The 19,626-nt window shown below is 40.7% G+C and overlaps 1 protein-coding gene and 1 long non-coding RNA gene across 7 annotated transcripts in view; both read left to right on the top strand.

The window, feature by feature from the left end:
• Positions 1–19,626, top strand: part of LOC143776520 (teneurin-2-like) — a 3,926,626-nt gene that overhangs the window by 588,886 nt on the left and 3,318,114 nt on the right. The gene's annotated exons all lie outside the window — the stretch shown is intronic.
• LOC143773854 (uncharacterized) lies at positions 12,159–17,347 on the top strand. The gene is made up of 3 exons (XR_013215404.1): positions 12,159–12,845; positions 13,036–13,177; positions 17,227–17,347. It is a non-coding gene; the product is annotated as an uncharacterized LOC143773854 (long non-coding RNA).

The raw sequence follows: 19,626 nt of genomic DNA on the forward strand, positions 1-19,626 counted from the left end.
AAGAAAGGACTGTGTCCTGTTAAACTCCACAGGAATATACAGTAACTGCTGAGCAGATAGCTGCTTGTGGTCACGCAGTCAAGGAGGCAAACATACAATCTCCTCACCAGAGGTGCCGGTATTCTAAGTGGCTTATTTCAGCCGGGTCCCTGAATCCACACAAGTGTGACCACATTGGCGCAAAACTCTTAATATTCATTGATACTAGCGCATGGCTGTGCGGCCATGCGAACCTTATATAGCTGCAGCAAGTACAAGACCTTCCTAGAAGGACCAATGAGAGACTGCCACAGAGCCTGAGCTCCTTCAGGACCTTCCTGGAGAACCAATGGGCTTTGCTGCAGTATCCAATCATGTGACCCTCAATCTCCAATGAGAGATCTTACCCTGGGCATGCTCAGAAGGAGAAAAGCAGGACTTAGTCCCAAAAGCGTCTGCTCGCCGCTGCCCAGCAATGGCTTCAATGGCAGAAGCTGGAAAAGCAGCAGTAACTCTTTGCACAGAGTCAGACTGAGCGAGGCGCTGGGACTGACGTCTTCGCTGAGTAGGCTCCACTGTGGCAGGAGAAGAATGGGAGACCACAGCGGAGATGGCCTCAGATTCCCCCTGTACAGAGGCGGGAACTCAACCCCTAACACTTATGAGTTATACACTATGTTCCAAATTATTAAGCAAATTAAATTTTTATCAGATTTTCCTAAATGGTCAGTGCAAATGACAGTCAGTCTAATAAATGTCATCACCCGTTAGATTATACATCAAATTTTATTGAAAAAACCTCCCAATGATAACAGTATAATCTCCAAAATGAATAAAAACTCAAAATGCACTGTTCCAAATTATTATGCACATTAGAATTTCTAACCATTTGATATGTTTTAAATAACTGAAAATGCTCATTTGTGGAATTTGCAGCATTAGGAGGTCACATTCACTGAACAAAAAAGCTATTTAACGCCAAAACATCCCAACAGGCCAAGTTACATGTTAACATAGGACCCTTCTTTGATGTCACCTTCACAATTCTTGCATCCATTAAACTTGTGAGTTTTTGGAGAGTTTCTGCTTGTATTTCTTTGCATGAAGTTGGAATAGCCTCCCAGAGCTGCTGTTTTGATGTGAACGACCTCCCACCCTCATAGATCTTTTTGCTTGATGATCCTCTAAAGGTTCTCTATAGGGTTGAGGTCAGGGGAAGATGGTGGCCATTTGCAGCATGAGATGGGGCATTGTCAGCATGAAGATGATTTTGCTCCTGAAGGCACGTTTCTGCTTTTTAGACCATAGAAGAAAGTTGTCAGTCAGAAACTCTATATACTTTGCAGAGGTCATTTTCACACCTTCAGGAACCTTAAAGGGCCTTACCAGCTGTTTCCCATGATTCCGGCCCAAAAATGACTCCTCCACCTCCTCGCTGACGTTGCAGCCTTGTTGGGACATGGTGGCCATCCACTACTCCATCCATCTGGACCATCCAGGGTTGCTCAACACTTATCAGTAAACAAGACTGTTTGGAAATTAGTATTCATGTATGTGTGGGCCCAATACAACCATTTCTGCTTGTGAACACTGTTTAAGGGTGGCCGAATAGTAGGTTTATGCACCACAGCAAGCCTTTGAAGGATCCTACACCTTGAGGTTTGAGGGACTCCAGAGGCACCAGCAGCTTCAAATATCTGTTTGCTGCTTTGTAATGGCTTTTTAGCAGCTACTCTCTTAATCCGATGAACTTGCCTGGCAGAAATTTTCCTCATTATGCCTTTATCAGCACAAACACATTTGTGCTCAGATACAGCCACAAATCTCTTAACAGTATGATGATCACGCTTATGTTTTTGGAAAATTTCTAATGTTTTCATCCCTTCACCAAGGCATTGCACTATTTGATGCTTTTCAGCAGCAGAGAGATCCTTTTTCTTTCCCATGTTACTTGAAAACTGTGACCTGCTTAACCCCTTCCTGACATCAGACGTACTATCCCATCGAGGTGGGGTGGGCCCGTATGACCACCGACGGGATAGTACGTCATACGCGATCGGCCGCGCTCACGGGGGGAGCGCGGCCGATCGCGGCCGGGTGTCAGCTGCATATCGCAGCTGACATCCGGCACTATGTGCCAGGAGTGGTCACGGACCGCCCCCGGCACATTAACCCCCGGCACACCGCGATCAAACATGATCGCGGTGTACCGGCGGTATAGGGAAGCATCGCGCAGGGAGGGGGCTCCCTGCGGGCTTCCCTGAGACCCCCGGAGCAACGCGATGTGATCGCGTTGCTCCGAGGGTCTCCTACCTCCCTCCTCGCCGCAGGTCCCGGATCCAAGATGGCCGCGGCATCCGGGTCCTGCAGGGAGGGAGGTGGCTTACCGAGTGTCTGCTCAGAGCAGACACTTGGTAAGCCTGCAGCCCTGCACAGCAGATCGCAGATCTGGCAGAGTGCTGTGCACACTGCCAGATCAATGATCTGTGATGTCCCCCCCTGGGACAAAGTAAAAAAGTAAAAAAAAAAAAATTCCCCACATGTGTAAAAAAAAAAATAAAAAAAAATATCCTAAATAAAGAAAAAAAAAATATTATTCCTATAAATACATTTTTTATTTGCTAAATAAAATTAAAAAAAACAATAAAAGTACACATATTTAGTATCGCCGCGTCCGTAACGACCCAACCTATAATACTGCCCCACTAGTTAACCCCTTCAGTAAACACCGTAAGAAAAAAAAAAAAAAAACGAGGCAAAAAACAACGCTTTATTATCATACCGCCGAACAAAAAGTGGAATAACACGCGATCAAAAAGACGCATATAAATAACCATGGTACCGCTGAAAACGTCATCTTGTCCCGCAAAAAACGAGCTGCCATACAGCATCATCAGCCAAAAAAATAAAACAGTTATAGTCCTGAGAATAAAGCGATACCAAAATAATTATTTTTTCTATAAAATAGTTTTTATCGTATAAAAGCGCCAAAACATAAAAAAATGATATAAATGAGATATCGCTGTAATCGTACTGACGTGGCGAATAAAACTGCTTTATCAATTTTACCAAACGTGGAACGGTATAAACGCCTCCCCCAAAAGAAATTCATGAATAGCTGGTTTTTGATCACTCTGCCTCACAAAAATCAGAATAAAAAGCGATCAAAAAATGCCACATGTCCAAAAATGTTACCAATAAAAACGTCAACTAGTCCCGCAAAAAACAAGATCTCACATGACTCAGTGGACTCAAATATGGAAAAATTACAGCTCTCAAAATGTGGTAACGCAAAAAATATTTTTTGCAATGAAAAGCGTCTTTCAGTGTGTGACGGCTGCCAATCATAAAAATCCGCTAAAAAACCCGCTATAAAAGTAAATCAAACCCCCCTTATTCACCCCCTTAGTTTGGGAAAAATAAAAAAAATTAAAAAATGTATTTATTTCCATTTTCCCATTAGGGTTAGGGTTAGGGTTAGGGCTAGAGTTAGGACTAGAGTTAGGGCTAGGGTTAGGGCAAGGGTTAGGACTAGGGTTAGGGTTAGGGCTAGGGTTGGGGCTAGGGTTGGGGCTAGGGTTAGGGTTAGGGCTAGGGCTAGAGTTGGGGCTAGGGTTAGGGCTAGGGTTAGGGCTAGGGTTAGGGCTAGGTTTAGAGCTAGGGTTGGGGCTAGGGTTAGGGCTAGGGTTGGGGCTAGGGTTAGGGTTAGGGCTAGGGCTAGAGTTGGGGCTAGGGTTAGGGCTAGGGTTAGGGCTAGTGTTACGGCTAGTGTTAGGGCTAGTGATAGGGTTAGGGCTAGGGTTAGGGTTGGGGCTAGGGTTGGGGCTTCAGTTAGGGTTGGGGCTAAAGATAGGGTTAGGGTTTGGATTACATTTACGGTTGGGAATAGGGTTGGGTGTGTCTGGGTTAGAGGAGTGGTTAGGGTTACTGTTGGGATTAGGGTAAGGGGTGTGTTTGGATTAGGGTTTCAGTTATAATTGGGGGGTTTCCACTGTTTAGGCACATCAGGGGCTCTCCAAACGGGACATGGCATCTGAATTCCAGCCAATTCTGCGTTGAAAAAGGAAAACAGTGCTCCTTCCCTTCAGAGCTCTCCCGTGTGCCCGAACAGTGGTTTACCCCCACATATGGGGTATCAGCGTACTCAGGACAAATTGGACAACAACTTTGGTTGTCCAATTTCTTCTGTTACCCTTGGGAAAATACAAAACTGAGGGCTAAATAATCATTTTTGTGGAAAAAAGATTTTTTATTTTCACGGCTGTTATAAACTGTAGTGAAACACTTGGGGGTTCAAAGTTCTCACAACACATCTAGATAAGTTCCTTGGGGGGTCTAGTTTCCGATGTGGGGTCACTTGTGGGGGGTTTGTACTGTTTGGGTACATCAGGGGCTCTGCAAATGCAACGTGACGCCTGCAGACCAATCCATTTAAGTCTGCATTCCAAATGGCGCTCCTTCCCTTCCGAGCTCTGTCATGCGCCCAAACAGTGGTCCCCCCCCACATATGGAGTATCAGCGTACTCAGGACAAATTGGACAACAACTTTTGGGGTCCAATTTATCCTGATACCCTTTGGAAAATACAAAACTGGGGGCTAAAAAATCATTTTTGTGAAAAAAAAGGAATTTTTATTTTCACGGCTCTGCGTTATAAACTGTAGTGAAACACTTGGTGGGTCAAAGTGCTCACCACACATCTAGATAAGATCCTTAGGGGGTCTACTTTCCAAAATGGTGTCACTTGTGGGGGATTTCAATGTTTAGGCACATCAGGGGCTCTCCAAATGCAACATGGCGTCAAATCTCAATTCCAGTCAATTTTGCATTGAAAAGTCAAATAGCGCTCCTTTCCTTCCGAGCTCTGCCATGCGCCCAAACAGTGGTTTACCCCCACATATGGGGTATCAGCGTACTCAGGACAAATTGTACAACAAATTTTGGGGTCTATTTTCTCCTGTTACCCTTGGTAAAATAAAACAAATTGGAGCTGAAATAAATTTTGTGTGAAAAAAAGTTAAATGTTCATTTTTATTTAAACATTCCAAAAATTCCTGTGAAACACCTAAAGGGTTAATAAACTTCTTGAAAGTGGTTTTGAGTACCTTCAGGGGTGCAGTTTTTAGAATGGTGTCACACTTGGGTATTTTCTATCATATAGACCCCTCAAAATGACTTCAAATGAGATGTGGTCCCTAAAAAAAAATGGTGTTGTAAAAATGAGTAATTGCTGGTCAACTTTTAACCCTTATAACTCCGTCACAAAAATAAATTTTGGTTCCAAAATTGTGCTGATGTAAAGTAGACATGTGGGAAATGTTACTTATTAAGTATTTTGTGTGACATATGTCTGTGATTTAAGGGCATAAAAATTCAAAGTTGGAAAATTGCGAAATTTTCAAAATTTTCGCCAAATATTCGTTTTTTTCACAAATAAACGCAAGTTATATCGAAGAAATTTTACCACTATCATGAAGTACAATATGTCCCGAGAAAACAATGTCAGAATCGCCAAGATCCGTTGAAGCGTTCCAGAGTTATAACCTCATAAAGGGACAGTGGTCAGAATTGTAAAAATTGGCCCGGTCATTAACGTGCAAACCACCCTTGGGGGTGAAGGGGTTAATAATGTGGAACATCATTTTAAAGTAGTTTTCCTTTAATTAGAATCACCTGGAAAACCAATTATCACATGTGTTTAAGATTGATTTCAGTGATCCATTGAGCCCCGAGACACAATACCATCCACGAGTTTATTTGAAAAACAAAACAATTAAATCTTTATGACACTTAAATCCAATTTGCATAATAATTTGGAACACAGTGTAATGATAGTTTATCTATGTCCTGCAAACATTTCTTAAAAATCATAGTTTTAACATTTGTTTTCTATAAGACATATGGTAAATTACAGGAGGTATGCAGGGGCCAGAAAAAAAATATACATATATATATATATATGAATTAGGAACAGCAAGGCCATTATTTCTTATGTCACCCACTTTATTGGTGTAAAATATAAGAAACCCTGCAATCATTATTTTTAGTCTTCGGAGTTGTAGTTTACAATATAGAATGGTGTGGAAATGGCAGCATAAATTTAATCAGTTCTATGCTATAGGATATAATAGTCATTATTTCTCTGCAAACAAGATGCCAAAGCTTATGCTGGCAGTTTGAGTTACCGAATAGCAGAAAATAAATGATCAGCCTTTCGTTTTGTGCCAACACATAATAAGATAGGGAAAGAATATGGCCCACTTGCCTATGATCTATTGGCAATCAGCGAAAGACTTGGCTTTTGCTACTGCTATTGAAAATGTAATGTTTTTTAATAAATGAGTACATGTTACATGAAAAGATCTATTAGGTTGCCTCTTTTTAAAGTATAAAATAGTTCTATGTTTTATAGGTTAATTACCAGAAACAGATTTATCGAGTGTCTGTTGAATTTAGTTTTCTTTTTTTTAATATCATAGGAATATTTTTGAAGTGTTTGAGTAAAAAAACCTGTTAAAATGCAGCTATCACCTGGCATCCATTAAACATCCCAAGAATACATGCAAATTAGGTTAGATCAGAAGCTGATAACTCTCCCATTAACTCATTTCTTGCCAAATTAAAATTTTTACAAGTACAGATTTTTCAGAAAAGGGCGTCCCAATATTCAATTAAAAATGACAATTACATGATTTCCTATTTTGAAAACATTCATTTTACAAACACAACACAAAAATTGGACCTAATTATAGAAAATAAAAAATCTTAGTTGCTAGAAGCTAAAGATTAGGCGTCCCAAAAAAAGAACATTGGTAGATAATGGGTTAATGTGCTTCCTGTTAAACATGGAAAATGTACAAAATTGTTAAAAACGTGCCAGCAGTTCCTCCCTTATTGTTCTCTATTGTTGACCCTATTTTGACTACTACAATTAAAGTAAGAAACATGTAATGAAGCCTTTTCCATATATCTCATGAGCGCTGCGATGTTCCCCCTTCCTTCTCATGGTCGAGAGTGTGACTGGCTGCAGTAGAGTTTTCCCTGCAGTGCTCATTCTAATTAAACAAGTAGGAGAGTGATGGAAAAGAATGTGATAGCAATATAACCTGGAACCATAGAAAGCATATACTGCATTATTCAGAATAAGATGCATTATTTCTCCCAAAATTTGAGGAGGAAATTGGGGTGCATCTTATAATCCGAATGTAGCTTATCGGCTTCGGCTGAGCAGGATCCCAGGGTCACTGCTGCAGGAAGCTTATGGCAGTAGTGGCAGGAGTGGGGTGATGCTGCTGGCCCCAGTCTAGTAGGAGGTGGTGATTGGTGGTGCGGGGGCTCCACCTACATTTTGTGAATGTCTGGAGCCTCCACACTTTCCATGCTTTTTCCTGCTGTGTACTATGGGAAACTAGCCACCAGAGGCTGCGCAGGCGCACATTGAGATTGAGATTTTTCACCATAACTCTCTTGAGTGAGCCAGTTTATGATCCTGTTGCAAACCCTACTTTTAAGTCTATACACCTTAACTTACCCAATAGTTGCCTATGTGGGACAATGTCAAATGTATTTGCAAAGTCTAAAACACTAAATCCACAGCTACCCTTCTGTCCAGGTTTCTACATATTTCTTAAAATTTATCAGGTTAGTTTGACAATTTCTCTATCTCTTAGTTTTGTTTTAGTTTATATTTAGTTTCGCTAAGGTGCCTTTAACTTGTAATTGTTTGCTAGGTGGTATACGTGTATGTATTGCAGTGTATTGTCCGGTGGCTTAATAGGATTACTAATGTAGCGGGTGTGGGGGGGTCTTCATCTTGCTCCTAGGTGCCATGGACTGATCTTCTGCATAGTATTAATATTCTTTCCTGTCAACTAACCTTAGATCCCTTGACATATATTCTAGGAGTTATTTAAAGAACATAAAAATGACATAGTCCATGCCAGTAATTTGGAGTGGTTGAACATAAACTGTACTTGTGAACTGTCGATATTCTGATATTTGGAAACATTGCATAATTATTTTGAACTAAAGAGAGGTTATATATATTAGGGGTCGAGGTCCCGTCTCTGCACAGGGGGAATCTCAGGCCATTTCCGCTGCGGTCTCCCATTCTTCTCCTGCCGCAGTGGAGTCTGCTCAGCGGAGACGTCGGTCCCAGCGTCTTGCTCAGTCTGACGCTGTACAGAGAGTTGCTGCTGCTTTTCCTGCTTCTGCCATTGAATTTAGTGCTGGGCAGCAGCGAGCAGACTCTTCTGGGACTAAGTCCTGCTTTTCTCGTTCTGAGCATGCCCAGAGTAAGATCTCTCAGTGGAGATCGAGGGTCACATGATCAGACACTGCAGCTAAGGTCATGTAGGTGCTCACGCTCTGTGGCAGCCTCTCATTGGTCCTTCTTGGAAGGTCCTGTACGTGCTGCTACTATTTAAGGCTCACATGGCCGCACGGCCATGCGCTAGTATTGCTTTCATTTATGTACTTTGCGCCAGTGTGGTCTTGTATGAGTGAGTTGAGGGACCCGGCTGAAATAAGCCCCTAGAATGCTGGCACCTCCGGCGAGGAGTTTGTATGCTTGTGTGTTCAGGGACCTGGCCAAAATAAGCCCCTAGAATGCTGGCACCTCCGGCGAGGAGTTTCGTGTGCATGCAAGACCACTGACTGTTCTTGTTGAGACAGTTAGCCTGTGCCTCTGTGGAGTCTAACAGGGCGCAGTGCTTTGAGTTTGTGGCTGCTCTGTGAAGTAACAGAGTTAGCTAACACCGCCATTTAGTTCCGCTATTCGCTAGCTGCAGGTTCTCCTGCACGGTGGACCCCAGGCTGCGAACGCATCTATCCTAATAAAATATATACATTCATTAGGTGCGTTCCGCTAGCCCTAACATAACTATATATATATATATATATATATATATATATATATATATATATATATATATCCTTAACTTCCATGTTGGCATGTTATCAAGCTGTGGGTGACACATCAACAAGAATGTGTTATATAATAATAATTTTGCAGTCACATCCCCATAGGTGGTAAAGCCCCTTCAAGCTTTCCGTGTGAGCTTTCTTTATGCTTATAATTAAGCATATTTGACAAGAAAATGAAGAGTTTTCAAGAATCCTTAATTAGGCTGGGGCTAGATGGCTTGTTTTCTGCCACAGAGGTCACACAGCCAAAGATTGTTTTGTGCAGCTTCTAAATTGCAGCATAATGCCGAATAATGGGGTGACATTGTGATTTATAAGTTACGCCGGCAAGCAAGTTGCAAAACGTCAGAATGAGTTGGACATTTGTGTGACTTCATTCTCATTGTCGTTGAACCTGGCACTCAACTTATTGCTTTATGAGAGGTTTTATTTTGTAGTACCAACAAACGTTTCGGTCCCCAAGTTCGGGACCTTCATCAGTTACTATAGTGTGAAAAAACATATACATGCATGAACAAAAACATCGTGAACCTAAAAATAAAAATAAAGAAAATAAAAATAAGGTATATACAATACAATGCAGAACAAAGTCAAATGTGAGACATGACGGTCATATGGAAGAATAGATAAGATTGTAGAGATGCAGAATAGGTCACAGTAGTGTCAAGGCACGTGTGACTGAGAACAGGATGGAAGAGGACATACCGTACTAATTAGTCCTTGGGGACCGAAACGTTTGTTGGTACTACAACATAAAACCTCTCACAAAGCAATAAGTTGAGGGCCAGGTCCTTCTATCTATTATCACATGGTGTGGGAACCTACCTGAGCACCACCATTAGTAGTTCACACATATTTATCCTCAGTTGATTCTCATTGTCGTGGTACCCATTCTCCTGCATTCTCCGGGGGTATTTTTGGTCTTGCGACCCTTCTCGCTGCCAATATTGGCATGTAGATACAGCCTGATGGTACAAATCATGACCACCATATTAAGTGACCCAGAAGCTGTTAATTGTTTTAAATGCTGGGAGGCAGTTAAGTTTTATTGGAAACAGAAATTCATATGTGACAGTGAGAGCCGAAGCTTTTAGTCATCCACCGTCCACAATGCGGACATTTCAATGTGGACTCTTATCTGCGCTTTCCATTTACTTTTGACGGAGGTCAGACATACTTCATTTTCTATTTTAAGTTAGGTGTACAGCTCCAACACGTGAAAAGAAGTAGCTGCACTAAAAGTAATAGTGCCACCCGGTACTAGATTGAAACAACCTATGAATTGGTATGGCTTCATATACAGAATGTTCCTCCAAATACATTTTTCCATTGGAATGAATTACATTTTCCATTAACTTAAAATTGTCCATTAAGGCTTTATTTTGCCCTTCTACTTCTAAATGCTTTCTTGAATTTATGCTCACTCTTATTTTTCAGTATGTTTTTTTCATAAACTTCATGTGAAAAATAAATATCCAGCTGCAATTGTCATTGTTGTAAACTGGCAGGAGCCGTTTTCTGCCTCTCTTAGGTATACTTAATGCGCCTTCTTATATTTCACTGCAATTAGTGTTAACTGCTTTGGCCCGTTATTGTTTCTTCGGCTATACATCACTTTCCGTAACAAGCAAACAACTTTAATCAATGTTAATAAGTGTGATGATGACAATGCAGTGCAGAAGGTGAAAATTACTCAACAGAATATTATCTTTTATGAATTCACAAGCACTTATTCCCCGATATCTCTGGCATGCAGTTAAGAGTTCCGTGTCTGCACCTCCCTTCTCATTTCAGAAGTAAAACGCTTAAATACTTGCATAAAAACATTTTCATACAGACAGTGCTAGTGTATGCAGTACAGCACTTAACTGTAAGGCTTGGCTGACACCTGAGCGGAGCGCCATAGTGGTCCCTGTAAAATAAAACTATCAGAATATTGTAACAAGAATGTTATTACTGCATCTGAGTGGCATCCATCACCTATGAGCTATAATATCTCTTTAATTTATACTGTAGATCATCAAAAGCTCAGGAACAGCTCGTGACATATATTTACCTAGATGCCTGTAAGAGCTTGGCGTCCAGCAGGCATAGATTTCCATATAAAGAAAAATAAAAAAAAATGCAATATATTTTTTTACTGGATTCTTGTGTAGAGTGGCATGTAAGAGTTTGGGCACCCCTGGTCAAAATTACTGTTAATATTAACAGTTAAGAAAGTAGAAAATTAAGTTATCTCTAAAAGACCTAAAGTTAAAGATGACAAATTACTTTTGTATTTTAGGCAAAAAAATAATATATATTGTCATTTTTTTTTTTTTTTCATTTTTAAAAATTACAAAAATGAAAATGGTCTGATGTAAAAGTTTGGGCACCCTTAGAGATTTGTGTTATCAGATAACTTTTGGAAGCAAGTATAAGAAAAAATTGTGATCCAGCGAAGTAGAGGCTTGTCACCAGATAAGTATACAACCTAGATTTTATTCCGCTTGTTACAATAGAAAACTCCATGTTAAAGGGCAACAGTTCAGGTCAATATTTAATGACAGCACTTACGCGTTTCAACGTTAGTCTTATTACAGTAATGGTCAGATAGTATAGGTAATTTTGACCAAGATTTCAGACCTAAATTAGCCTGTTAGGGTTATGGCTTGTTCACTATCATCTCTAGGAAAGGCCAGGTGATGCAAATTTCCCAGTTTTAGAAAAACCCAGCCTCTTCTAACCTTGTTCCAAAACAGCATCCATGGGTTCTTCTAAGCAGCTGTCTAGCACTCTGAAAATGAAAATGGTGGAGGCCCACAAAAGCTTCTACAAATGGATAATGATCATAGACACACATCAAAATCTACAATAGGCTACCTCAAAAGGTGCAAGCTGAAGGTTTTACAATGGCCCTTACAGTCCTGATCTGAACATCATTGAAAATCTGTGGCTAGACCTCAAATAGCAAAGCATGCAAGACCACCCAGGAATCTCACAAAGCTGGAAGAATTTTCCAAGGAAGAATGGTTGAAAATCCCTCAGACAAGAATTGAAAGACTTGTCTGGCTACAAATAGCGCTAACAAGCTGTGATACTTTTTGCTACTAGATACTAACCATTCATGGTGCCCTAACTTTTGCATCGGCCTATTTTCCTTTTTTGTAATTTTTAAAATGTATGTATTTTTTGCCTAAAATACAAAAGGAAATATGTCATCTTTAACTTTAGCACTTTTAGAGATCATTGCATTTTAACTTGCTTAAGGGTACGTTCACACAGGACTTTTTTGCTGCTTTTTTTTGCTGCTTTTTTTATGCTAATTTTCAGCTGCTTTTTACAGTACCAGTAAAGCCTATGAGATTTCAGAAATCTCATGCACACACGTTGGTTTTTTGTTTGATCAGTTTTTTCTGCTTTGCTGCTTTTTTTGGACATAGGGCATGTCACTTCTTTCAGCGTTTTTGCTGCGTTTTTGCAGCGTTTTTTCACCCATTGACTTGAATGGGTGATGAAAAAAACGCTGCAAAAACGCTGAAAAAACGCATGTAGCATTATTTGCTGCTTTTTTTGTGCAGAAAATCATGGCCAGCAGGAAGGGATCTCACAGCCAAGAGCTTAGGGGTGTGGTTAGTGAGGTGTGAAGAGCCATTGTGAGCCATTGTGAGGTGTCCTGATAGTGATGTATTGTGAGGGAGTTCCTGGTAGTGAGGTGTGAAGAGCCATTGTGAGCCATTGTCAGGTGTGAAGAGCCATTGTGAGGTGTCCTGATTGTGATCTATTGTGAGGGAGTTCCTGGTAGTGAGGTGTGAAGATCCATTGTGAGCCATTGTGAGGTGTGAAGAGCCATTGTGAGGTGTCCTGATTGTGATCTATTGTGAGGGAGTTTCTGGTAGTGAGGTGTTAGCCATGTCTTGGTATAGGAGGATGGGCATTAATGTTTCCCAACTAATCATGGAGGTAATATTTTTTTTAATTTGTGATATATCTATCTATCCGATTGTTTGCAATGGTACACTTTGCGATGCTCATGTGCTGTTATGTACATGTTCATGTGTTCTGCATGTGTATGTCTGTATCTTCCTTGTCATGAATGTTGGCTTCATTTCATCTTGCATTTGGTAATTACTTTTTCATTTATTTTTGCAAGGTGGAAACAATGCCTGTAATTTGGGATTTAGCTTGCCCAAACTACAGTGATCGTCAAAAAAAGGCAGATGCATGGCATGTAATCTGCCGTAAATTGTTCCCCCGCTGGGATGAAGGCGATGCTAAGCTCCACTGGGAGATTGGTAAATAAAAAACTTAACATATGTCCTTTTCTAACAAATTAAATGACCAGGTAGTAGGTAAATACTAGTGATGTGAACGTGCTCTGATAACGTGTTATGTGAGCGTGCTTCAGTACTAACTGAGTGTCTTTGGTGTAGTCATCAAACATGTTTGATTCACCATATACCACAAAAAACGCATGAAAAAACGCACCAAAAAACGCACCAAAAACGCACCAAAAAAACGCACCAAAAACGCACCTATAAGCAGCTGAAAATTAGCATAAAAAAAAGCAGCAAAAAAAAGCAGCAAAAAAAAGCAGCAAAAAAGTCCTGTGTGAACGTACCCTAACTGTTCACAATAACAGTAATTTTAATCAGGGGTGTCCAAACTTTTACATGACACTGTATATAATAGCAAAGATTGCTGGGCTATTCCATTATTCCATATTGCCAAAAAGCATAAACTTAGATACATGCCAGAGTCTAAAAGGGTAATCGCTTGGTTTTCATCAAGTGAACAGGTCATATTGAGTTTTTTTGGGCAAATACAACACATGTACACTACTAAAGTCGAGGGGTTCAAGAGAGGCCTGGATGTCTTCTTGGAGCAGAACAATATTGCATCATACAATTATTAGGTTCTGTAGAAGGACGTAGATCTGGGGATTTATTATGATGGAATATAGGCTGAACTAGATGGACAAATGTCTTTTTTCGGCCTTACTAACTATGTTACTATGTTACTATGTTACTAATGCAAGGGAACCTACAGTGCCTTGCAAAAGTATTCGGCCCCCTGGAACTTTTCAACCTTTTCCCACATAAGCTTTAAACATAAAGATACTAAATGTAATTTTTTGGTGAAGAATCAACAACAAGTGGAACACAATTATGAAGTTGAATGAAATTTATTGGTTAATTTAAATTTTTGTGGCAATTCAAAAACTGAAAAGTGTTGTGCCACTTTTTTCTGCGATTACAGCTGCAAGTCGCTTGGGGTATGTCTCTATCAGTTTTGTACATTGAGAGGCTGAAATTCTTGCCCGTTCTTCCTTGGCAAACAGCTCGAGCTCAGTGATGTTTGATGGAGATCATTTGTGAACAGCAGTTTTCAGCTCTTTCCACAGATTCTTGATTGGATTGAGGTCTGGACTTTGACTTGGCCATTCTAACACCTGGATACGTTTATTTGTGAACCATTCCATTGTAGGTTTTGCTTTTTGTTTGGGATCATTGTCTTGTTGGAAAACAAATCTCCGTCCCAGTCTCAGATCTTTTGCAGACTCCAACAGGTTTTCTTCAAGAATGGTCCTGTATTTGGCTCCATCCATCTTCTCATCAATTTTAACCATCTTCCTTGTCCCTGCTGAAGAAAAGCAGGCCCAAACCATGATGCTGCCACCACCATGTTTGACAGTGGGATGGTGTGTTCAGGGTAATGAGCTGTGTTTCCTTTACCCCAAAACATATCGTTTGGCATTGTTGCCAAAAAGTTTGATTTTGGTTTGTTCTGACCAGAGCACTTTCTTTCATGTGTTTGGTGTGTCTCCCAGGTGGCTTGTTACAAACTTTAAACAACACTTTTTATGGATATCTTTGAGAAATGGCTTTCTTCTCGCCACTCTTCCATAAAGGCCAGATTTGTGCAGTGTATGACTGATTGTTGTCCTATGTCCCACCTCAGCTGTAGATCTCTGCAGTTCATCCAGAGTGATCATGGGCCTCTTGGCTGCTTCTCTGATCAGTCTTCTCCTTGTTTGAGATGAAAGTTTAGAGGGACAGTCAGGTCTTGGTAGATTTTCAGTGGTATGATACTTTTTCCATTTTGGAAATCATTTTGCATTCAAATCCAGCTTTAAACTTCTCTACAACAGCATCACGGACCTGCCTGTTGTGTTCCTTGGTCTTCATGATGCTCTCTGTGCTTCAAACAGAACCCTGAGACTATCACAGAGCAGGTGCATTTATACGGAGACTTGATTACACACAGGTGGATTATATTTATCATCATTAGGCATTTAGGACAACATCCGATCTTTCAAAGATCCACAATGAACTTCTGGAGTGAGTTTGCTGCACTGAAAGTAAAGGGGCCGAATAATATTGCACACCCCACTTTTCAGTTTTTGAATTTCCACAAAAATTTAAAATAACCAATAAATTTTGTTCAACTTCACAATTGTGTTCCACTTGTTGTTGATTCTTCGTCAAAAATTTACGTTTGGTATCTTTATGTTTGAAGCATGATATGTGGGAAAAGGTTGAAAAGTTCCAGGGGGCCGAATACTTTTGCAGGGCACTGTAAGTATTCAATTTCCCTGCAGTGCCACCACAGGGAAAATTGCAGTGTTTTTTTTGAACAATGGGTTTTCATCAAGAACAGAACATATGCTCCAGCATGCATGGTGCTTTTTGTAACCTCTCTCTAGCGTAGTGAAGGGCAGGTGCACACAACCCTTTTCTCTACATCCGAAAAATAGGTTCAAATATTTTTATATAAATCTTAACAGAGTTTGATCAAAGTTTAATTAGTGTGGGATCCAATATTCTTGGGGGTGGGGAGAACCAAAAAGTTTTTCCGACTTCTCTGTTGAGTCAGTCCATGTAAATCAGACGAAACTCTGCACTCCGAGTGCCGTCCGATTTTTTCACGGACCCATTAATGGGTGAATGCCATCCGACTCTTGGAGACAAATCGTTCATGCTGTGATTTTTATTCCTTAAATGAATTGGATATGTGCACAGCCCCATAGAATAAGATGGGTACGAGTGCTAGCCTTAAAAACCGCAGATGGCACTCGTCCGATTAATGCAGTTGTCTGTACGAGCCCTGAGCGTGAAAGATCCTAAACACAGGACCTCCCAATGTGAACTCCCAGTTCCTTAAGACCATGTTTTCTTAAATTGTGCATTCCCTTTAAAATGCAAGTTAGTTTCGTCCTACAACCAAATCTTTATTTTTCTCTTTTGACAACCATTATGTCCAGATGTCATGGGTAGTAAAACAGAAAAATGCCAAGCTTTATTAGAAAGTGATCTGCTTGTACATTTTGACTTTTTTCTATAATCTCTCTGCGTATATTCATAACTGTGCTCTGGACAGGTAAAGGGGTGCCCCATCCCATCCCAGAGATCTGTGCCATATGTACAGGCTATGACCCAACCTGTGTAGAGAACATGCCTTGTCCTGGGCCATTGGCTCTCACCATTCACATCTATGAAAGTCCCAAGAATTGCGGAGCATGCTTAGGCTGCACTTGCCTATACATAAGATGGTCAATGTGTAGGCAGTGTTGTGAAGGCTTTCACATAGAGTGAGAACAGCATTGGGCAATCCTTTACTGCTGGGTCCAACTCTTGTGCTTGCGCAGTCAGCCTGGAACCATTAAGTATTCCTTTCCCACACACATGTATGGAGATACCATGTTTTGCCTTATGTTGCCAGTCCTTGGCATTAGTTGTAGCCTCCCAGTGATGAGTATTCAATCACAGGTCAGAGCACTGCGTAATATGGTCTATATTAGATATTCTATAAGTAAAAAAAAAGTCACAAGACCTGTTGGGTGTTCCAAAATGGTTTACAGCTCCCAATTGTTAAGTTTAGATAGAACGTGTTTATTACCCATCTGAAAGCAGCATTATGTTGGGGCAGAGACCATGATTAAAGTGATGGATCCATTACTGGCTGCGTGCTGTAATTTTGTAAAAATATGTCTTATCTGCTACAGATCTACAAGATCTACAAGTTCCCTGAATGGTGAGCTCTATATAACATCACACACCATTGAGTCACTGCTTCCTAAGTACATTGTGCATAGGCAGAAATATGTCAATCAGTGATGGGGTCGGAGTTATACAGCGCTTTTTAATATGGATGATTGTATGGCAGCAAGTTTAATCTAATGATAATCTCCTGCTGATAAAACAGTGATTTTTTTTTCCATAACTATAGCAAGCAACTCAGTTAATGACACACTGCTGGAATCAGGGTCTCTGTCTCTACATTATGCTGCCTTTGGATTAGGTGTCTAAAATGTGGTATAGATTCTCTTTAATCTCTTTCACAGACATATTGAGGAGGTATTGTCAGGAGGTTCATGGATATAAATAATAAGCAGTGAGTAAAACTGTCAAATAACATTAGGAACTGCAGAAAAGTTAACAAAAAGAGAAAAGCTGTCATTGGAGATGTAAGTGAACTTGATGTGATTACTAGTTTTAATAAGTTGTCAAATGTGCTGTATGAAATTGTTCAGAATGCTATTAAATGTCGCATTACCAGCTTAGGTGAACCTGACAGAATAAGTATAGGCTTTGCGTGTAATACAGAAAGAAATACAAATAATGTGCATTAATGTCGATGTTGTTTTGGTGTACATGGTTTTTGTTATTTTTTTGTCAAAAGCATATGGCCTTTTCAGAACATTGCTTAATTTGTTAATATTGTAGCAAACCAAAGGTTGCCAGTCTGATGTCGCTTCTTTGCCTTTGGCATCATGGGAAACAAAATGTTCCCTTTAGAAATGCAAACTCCTGTAAAGAATTAATTAGATTTCAATTCAGGTGCTAGTGAAATGGTTTAATATTCAATATTTTTATTAAGGCAGAAAACAAATACTGTAAATACGACCTAACACTACGGCTTAAAGGGAACCTGTCACCTGAATTTGGCGGGACAGGTTTGCGGTCATATGGGCAGGGTTTTCGGCTGTTTGATTCACCCTTTCCTTACCCGCTGGCTGCATGCTGGCCGCAATATTGGATTGAAGTTCATGCTGTGTCCTCCATAGTACACGCCTGCGCAAGGCAATATTGCCTTACGCAGGCGTGTACTATGGAGGACAGAGAATGAACTTCAATCCAATATTGCGGCCAGCATGCAGCCAGTGGGTAAGGAAAGGGTGAATCAAACACCCGAAAACCCCGCCCATATGACCGCAAACCTGTCCCGCCAAATTCTGGTGACAGGTTCCCTTTAAGAAAGAAGCACATGCTAATGGCGGAGTCCTGGAACTGCACAGCTGTCTGTTTTGTAAATGAAATAGTTTTATTTATTGAACTTGATCAATATGCCCCTGAATTCGTATCTGAAAGTGTTAACTGGGAAAGTAAATAATCTATGTGAAACATTTAACGAGGTAAATAAATAAACATTGAGTTCAGGAGAATGTGTGTGTACTGGTATGGAAGGGTCTTTATTCCATACTGTGAGGCATCGAAGGGGATCATATCTGAGGGTCAATATGTATCCCCCAGGATGCACACGGAGTCCTGTTAGACCGGCTGGAGTGCCTTGTGGTCACAGCAGGGCGCCTGTTAGTCACAAGGCAAGGGAAAAGTAAGCATGGACCTGGTCAAGCTATTTGGCCAATGCATTGTTCTGGAAAACCCGTTATGGGCTTTTATTTTTTAAACGGACTACAGGAAGGAAGCGGAGTGATCCGTTTCCTCCAGCCCGGGTCTTGCAAGTGGCCCATGTCCACAGATTCCAGTTTAAAAAAAAACCTTGCAGCAAGGGTTTGGTTGTGTCTGTGTGGAGTGTGCAACATGTGGAGCAGTCGGCTCTGTAGAAGCTCAGCCTGTGTGAGGGAACACAGAGGCAGCAGAGCGAACTCCTGGCACTCCACAGTGTGACACGGTGGTGCCATCGCCCTCGGCAACTGGACTCCCATGGACTGTTTTGCTTCCCTGCTGTGATCTGGAAGATACCGTATGCTGTACACTATGTGAGTGTGGACATTAAACACGTTTGCTGTGAACTTTTCTTGTGGTCTCTGTCTCTCACACGTGCAGGTTGGTGCCCAACCCTGCTGCACTACAGTACATACAGAGCAGGTCCATGTCATATAATAATACATGTAAAAATAAGAAACTTTGTAATATATCTTATCTAAGAAGTGTGCTTATTTATCATACAGGACTGACCTCTCACTATCAATTCTGAGGTAAAAACTGTATTTGGTGAAGACAGATTTTCCCATTACTGAGATAGGACATTGTACTTTGTGCTTTTAAACTTTGATGGAAGGGGAAGAAGCAAGAGGCGCCACAGACATTCTGCTGAATGGTTCTCCTGAAACAACTACACTGACAATTCCCCATAGAACCTTATAAGCACCAACTGTCACCTCCTGTCTCAGGAGTGGGAAATTCTGTGTTTACTGATGACACATTTTACCTGTGAATTGAGCATTTTGAGAATAATCGGATTTCTCTGTAGGATATATTACAATGTTTTATGTGCTGTTGATTTATGAAAACAAATTAAAACTGCAGTTACTCTTTAAGTAACAGACATACAGAAAGAACATGAGAACTCCCGCGCTACTACACACGTCGTTATAGGAATGCAAAGCTTGATGTAGCACCGTCATAACTCGCCCGTGCACATGGGACCTTTTTGTTTGCAGTTCAGAAAAAGTTTCACATTATATTAATGACTAAGTTACAAATATGGAGAACATATC

Source organism: Ranitomeya variabilis, chromosome 5 (genome assembly GCF_051348905.1).
Source record: "Ranitomeya variabilis isolate aRanVar5 chromosome 5, aRanVar5.hap1, whole genome shotgun sequence".
Taxonomy (NCBI): Eukaryota; Metazoa; Chordata; class Amphibia; order Anura; family Dendrobatidae; genus Ranitomeya; species Ranitomeya variabilis.